Here is a 7,241-nt window from a genome sequence, read left to right on the forward strand (position 1 = left end):
CGGTGGCCGGGCTGGGCCGGCCAGGTGGGCTGGCTGGTGGGCCTGCGGTGGCGCCAGGTAAGTTTCCCCCCTTTTTTTCTGTTTCTGTTTTTATTTAATATAACTGCAACTTTGTTGAATTAAATAAAATACATAGGCAACTTCAAAAATCACCAAACTATTCCTGGCCCATAGTTGGATTATTTCCAACATGAAACATTTTAGTTTGGAGATATTTGAGCATTTAAATATTTTATATTATTTTAAATGCCCAAATTCAAATATTTATGATTTAATTCAAAAACCCTAGGATGGCCTAGGAAAATGTGCACCACTTTTGGCAGAGGTTCTGAACCAAGACAAAAATGATGGACATTTTAGAAGGGCATTTCAGGTTCATTGAAAAATTATTTTAGTAACCCTAGTTGGTTTCAGAGGGGACTGGGGGTTCTGTCATCCCCATTTCAAGTTTCTGATGAAAGAGTAAACATGATGCAACACTCTAATGCATGACTAGCTAGGGTGTGACAACTCACCCCCACTCAAAAGAATCTCGTCCCGAGATTTGGGTTCCTCCGAGAAGAAGGCGGGATATTCAAGTCGAAGACGATCCTCCCTTTCCCAAGTTGCTTCATCCTCAGAATGGTGCGACCATTGAACCTTGAGAAACTTGATATTATGACGTCGCGTGGTACGTTCGGCTTGATCGAGGATACGAATGGGGTACTCCCGATATGTAAGATCATCTTGGAGATCAAGCGTTTCGTGGTCCACTTCACGGATAGGATCCGAGAAGCAACGCCTGAGTTGAGAAACGTGGAAGACATCGTGAACTCTGGAGAGGTGCGGAGGTAGTTCCAACTGGTAGGCAACTTCTCCTCGTTTGGCAAGAATGCGAAAAGGTCCAATGTAACGAGGAGCCAATTTGCCTTTGATACCGAAACGATGGGTTCCCTTCAGAGGGGTGACCCGAAGATAAGCCTTCTCGTCAACCTCGAAAGTCATAGCCTTATGTTTTCGGTCATATTGACTCTTTTGACGAGATTGGGCTGTTTTCAACTTTTGACGAACGATACGAACTTGTTCTTCTGCTTCCTGAATCATATCCGGGCCAAAGAATTGTCTTTCCCCGGTCTCTGACCAGTTAAGGGGTGTTCGACATCGTCGTCCATAGAGAACTTCAAAAGGGGCTTTACCCAAGCTAGATTGATAGCTGTTGTTGTAAGCGAATTCGGCAAATGGAAGGCACTTCTCCCAGTCCATTCCGAAAGAGATAACGGAGGCTCGAAGCATGTCTTCTAGAATCTGATTGACGCGTTCCACTTGACCACTCGACTGAGGGTGGAAAGCGGTGCTAAAGGAGAGACGGGTTCCCATAGCATTTTGGAAACTTTCCCAAAATCGAGAGGTGAAAAGACTTCCTCGATCCGAGTTAATTTCCAAAGGAACACCATGGAGAGACACTATTCGGGAGATGTACAAATCTGCCAGCTGACTAGCGGTTATACTCTCACGAACAGGTAAGAAATGAGCTACTTTGGAAAGACGATCGACCACGACGAAGATAGCATTATTCCCTCTCTTGGTCCTGGGAAAACCGGTAATGAAATCCATACCAATTTTATCCCATTTCCATTCAGGAATAGCTAAGGGTTGAAGGGTGCCAGCAGGCCGTTGATGCTCTGCTTTTACACGTCGACAGACGTCGCAATTTGCAATATACTGAGCAATTTCTCTCTTCATCCTAGTCCACCAGAACCTCTGGCGTAGGTCCTGATACATCTTAGTACTACCGGGATGAATGGTGAGAGGAGATTCATGAGCTTCCTTAAGGATCAATCGCCTCAGGTTGCGCACTTTGGGAACCACTAGTCGATCCCCGAAGTATACGACCCCTTGATCATTAATGGAGAAGCAATTCGCAATTCCTTTCCGAATGTTTCTCTTGATGCGGGAGATTCCCGGATCTACCTTCTGTGCTTTGATAATTTGATCCGTAAGGGTAGGTTTTGCCACCAAGGTGGGAAGAAAACCTTGAGGTATAATGTGAAGGTTAAGCTTCCGAAATTCCTCATGGAGAAGCGGTTGACTTTGTTGTAACATCAGGTTGTTACAATAAGATTTACGACTTAGCGCATCAGCCATGACGTTGGCTTTCCCTGGGGTGTAGGTTATTCCTAAGTCGAAGTCTGTGATCAATTCAACCCAACGTCTCTGCCTGAGATTCATATCCGGTTGGGTGAAAATGTACTTCAGGCTTTGGTGATCAGTGAATATTTCGCAACGATTACCGAGGAGGTAATGTCGCCAGGTCTTAAGTGCATAGACTATGGCTGCAAGCTCTAGATCATGAGTAGGATAATTCTCCTCATGTGGGTGCAATTGCCGTGAAGCGTAAGCAATTACGTGTCGATCTTGCATGAGAATGCAACCTAGTCCTTGTCGCGAGGCATCGCAGTAGATAACAAAGTCCTTGGAGAAGTCTGGCGGTACCAGCACGGGAGCAGAGCTCAGGCGTCTTTTCAGTTCCTGAAAGCTGTGCTCACATTGTGGAGTCCATTCGAACTTCTTATCTTTCTTGAGGAGTTCGGTTAGAGGTTTAGCAACTTTGGAGAAGTTCTCGACAAAGCGACGGCAATAGCTCGCTAAGCCTAGAAAACTCCAAACTTGCTTGACCGATTCGGGTGGAGTCCAATTAAGGACGGCTTGAACTCGCTCAGGGTTAACAGCAATACCTTTACCAGATATTACATGACCCAGATAGGTCACTTCTGACAACCAGAATTCACATTTTGAAAATTTGGCATAAAGGCGATGCTCTCGAAGTTTCTTCAACACTAGCCTTAAATGTTCGGCATGTTCTTCCTCGTTCTTGGAGTAGATGAGTATATCATCGAGATAAACTACGACGAATTTATCCAAATACTCCATGAAGATTGAGTTCATTAACCGAGAAAAGGTGGCTGGAGCGTTGGTTAATCCGAAGGACATGACGGTGTACTCGTATTGGCCATAACGAGTAACAAAGGCCGTTTTAGGAATGTCCCCGTTTCTGATTTTGATTTGATGGTAGCCCAACCTCAAATCCATCTTGGAGAAGACTGAGGATCCAGCGAGCTGATCATACAGATCGTTGATCCTAGGAAGTGGATATTTGTTCTTGATTGTGACCAAATTGACAGGTCGGTAATCTACAACCATCCGGTCCGTACCATCCTTCTTCTTGACGAATAGGACGGGGCAAGCCCATGGAGATGAACTAGGGCGGATGAAACCCTTTTTCAAGGATTCATCGAGTTGCTTCTTAAGCTCGGCTAGTTCTAGTGGTGCCATCTTATAAGGTCTTCTAGCAATCGGAACGGTTCCGGGGATGAGGTCTATTACGAACTCAACATCCCTGTCAGGTGGAACACCTGGCAATTCCTCTGGAAAGACATTCGGGAAGTCACGGACTACCGGCACATCCTCAAGGTCTGGCAAAGGGCTGGCGTTAAGAGAATATAATTGTCGCTTGGCTATTCGGGTCAAGACATTGACTCTCTTCCCCGAAGGATGGGTGAGTTGAACAGTCCTAGAGAAGCAATCAATTTGGGCATGATGAGCTGACATCCAGTCCATACCCAGAATGATATTAATATCTGAAGATTTAAGGGCTATCAAAGATGCGAGGAAAACAAGTCTGTCGACTTGAATTTCATTTCCATAACTTACCCTAGAGGTCTGCCATCTAGAACCAGGGGTAGAAATTTCCATAGTGGACGGCAAGTCACAGAATGCAACGTTCTGCAAACGAGCATAATTTTCGGATATAAAAGAATGAGAGGCTCCTGTATCGAAAAGAACAGATGCCGGGTGGCAATTAACAAGAAGCGTACCGAGAACGACGTTGGGGTCCTCTTGAGCTTCTTCGGCAGAGATACAGTTGACATGGCCACGTGAAGCGGTGACCGGTTTAGCATGAAACACCTTCCCTGTCGGCTTGCCACGGCCAACAGCTTTAGCAGATTGATTGGGGTTGGTCTGGGGACACTCACGCATATAGTGACCAGATTCCCCACACTTGAAACAAGTCACGGAACTGGTACGTGGAGGAGCATTATTGGTTGGACCCCCATAGGGCTTGGCCGGTGCAGACTGTTGAACAGGGCGAGGCGCCTGGAAGGATGGCCTCGGTGTGAACCTGGGTGGCAGGGCGGTGTTGGGTACCCACACGCGGCGCTTCTGAGGACCAGCACCGGATGAGGAACCCATGTCACGTCCATGCTTGCGTGTTGTGTCATAGTCAGTCTGACCAGTTTCAGTACTGATGGCTTTGTTGACAAGTTTCGAAAAAGATGTGCACTCATGCAGACGGAGGTCGCGGCGAAGCTCAGGACTAAGGCCCTTACGGAACCTTGCTTGCTTCTTGGCGTCAGTAGACACTTCCTCAGTTGCATATCGGGCGAGATTACCAAACTCTCTGCTATAGGCATCCACAGAAAGTCGGCCTTGGGTGAAACTGCAAAATTCTTCACGTTTACGGTCCATGAGACCCTCCGGAATGTGATGTTCACGGAAAGCCTCGCTGAACTCAGCCCAAGTGGTGACATGGCCCGCTGGGCGCATAGCTCCATAATTCTCCCACCATAGACTGGCAGGGCCTTCAAGATGATATGCAGCAAAGGTGACCTTGTCAGCCTCCGCTACCAGCGCGGAACGCAGCTTGTGAGAGATACTGCGAAGCCAGTCATCAGCGTCGAGAGGCTTGACGGAGTGGTGGAACGTGGGTGGATGCAATTTGATAAAATCACTGAGTGACACCACGTTAGCCCTCTGATGGTGTGCTGTATTCTGTTCAATACGCTCCAACAAACGGTTTGTCTCCCGCTTGTTTCTCTCAGCTTCCATCATAACCTCGGCTAGTGAAGGAGGATGAGGCAGATTTGCATCCCTGGCTTCACTGCCTTCGGCCTGCTCTTGGGAAGCAGGGTTAGCGCGCGTGTTGACCATCCTAGGTAAACAAGACAATGATTTAGTCAGAATGATAAAATTCCGACATAGGATACATAATGTAAGGAATAACTCGGAATGCAAGATGATCATCCGTATGACATGGTAGATACAGAAACTGCTTCTTTATTCCATCGTCATACACACCATACAGGGTTTAGTACAAGACCAAACAAAGTACTATTACGGTGAAAAGAGGATTACATCTCATCGGAGGCATTCCAAGCTCCTATACATTATTTTTCTACATCTCCGGAAAGAGTACAAACTAGGTCATATCCCACGAGTCACGCGGGACGATAGATGACACAGCTAGTGCGAACTAGTGATACTATCACTAACTCAGACGGATCCGTAGTAGTCCTCGTAGAAGTCACCTCCATAGCTTGGAAGCTCAACATGATCATCCGGAAACAGACGGTCTCGCGGAGCTTGTGGACCATAGGGGCTAGGATGAGGTCGTGGACCAACAAACGGTGGCCTGCGGGGACCGCGAGGTGGGGTGATGCCTCCTACATCACGCCAAACCATCACGTCTGGCAGAGCAGATCTCACAGGATAGAGATCGCGCATATTTGAATATCCAGCTTGCACCGCCGGTGCGAACCGAGTCAAAGTAGCCCAGTGGTCAGCACGGGTATTGAAGAGCTCTAACCTTAAGGCCCGATTTTCACGGTCCTTATCCTCGAGCATCTCAGCAGTGGTGCGAGTCCGTGAATCCTCCTGAGTGGAGTCAGCATAGATAGCCTGGAGATACCCTTGTGCTCCCGGAAGTGATCCTGGCATATACCGGAAATCAGAGTCCCGAAATAAACCAGATCTGACTCGCATAATAGTCATCATAGAGTAGGCGGCGTCCTGCACAGCCATCTCAATGGTAACCCCGAGTCCATAGGAACAGTGAAGAGGCTCGGTGGATCCAGGATAAGATGGAAATATCCGGACAGTGCAGAGGTACTGGCTTTGATTGAAGTCCCGAAATTGCTCTACGACCGTGTACTCAGGATACCAGCGGTATCCAGCCTCAGTCATTACCCTGACCAACTTAGCAGTATGGCCGGGTACATCTAGGCATCGAGTCAGGCGAACCACTTGATTGAGGTCACGAGTGGCCATCTGAAAGCACAATCATAATGCAAAGGCATTAGAATTTCTAGCAAAATTTCGGCAGCATAACAGCTGTAAATGCTCAAAAAGGATTTGAGACATTTGACAAAGGATTTCGTACACACTCAACATCACCATATCAAAGTTCTGAAACCATTCTAACAACATAATGTGGTAGTAGAACTGAACTAGGCTTGTATCCATCAAACTTATAAGGTACTACTGATTAGTAACTCGTGATCCTGATAGAGAGAACAGATCCTAATTCCTTAACCCCCGGTGGAAGAATGGACTGACTCAGATCAGAATGTCATAAGATAGAGGAGTAAAAAGAGCCTTACGTTCCATCCCACAAACAATTCCCCTACATATAACTAAAGAATTTCTAGACTCAACATCGACCAGTTTGGCTTGGAGAACCTACAGGCAGTCCGGCTCTGATGCCAACGCTGTCAGGACCCCGACTCGATGTCACATCGATCTAGCTGGTAACACCTCATATCACTTTGCGGCCTCACGCACGGTATCCCCACGGGTGTCGTCTTACCTTTTCCCGGGACCGTTTGCGCCTTTTGGCTCACGTATATGATAGTGTCGCTAGCATCCATATGATAAGGAGCCCGGGCTGACATGACTAGTCGTAAACCCGAAGTGGCACAGACTTACAGGGACAGGCATCCATGACCCAGCTTCGAACGTGTCGGTCATCAGCAAGTGGGTCCAGGCTGTAGCACTGGGCTAGCAGGACTCCGGTAAACCGGGCTGTAGCGGGCTAACAGGACTCCGGTACTCAAAGCGTGACATTTCCCCGAAGGGACAGACACAGGAACGAAGAAGGACACATGCCGGCCAGCCTAAGTGTTCCAGAGCAGTAGCAAGCTACCATGGCTCAGCGGTAACACTAGGAGACATTTCCCGGTAAGAGAGGCTACTAAAGATAAACAACTAGATAGTCAGATCCCACACATACCAAGCATTTCAATCATACACACAATATGCTCGATATGTGCAAATACAACGAAGCATCACAACATGACTCTATGACACAAGTACTTTATTTAAGGCTCAGGGAGCCATACATATCATACACAAAGGTACGGGTCTCACGACCCAACATACAAGTCATACAGTCATACAAACCTGCAGCGGAAGTAACTTGTCTGAGT

The sequence above is a fragment of the Triticum aestivum genome, chromosome 1B (genome assembly GCF_018294505.1).
Source record: "Triticum aestivum cultivar Chinese Spring chromosome 1B, IWGSC CS RefSeq v2.1, whole genome shotgun sequence".
Lineage (NCBI taxonomy): Eukaryota > Viridiplantae > Streptophyta > Magnoliopsida > Poales > Poaceae > Triticum > Triticum aestivum.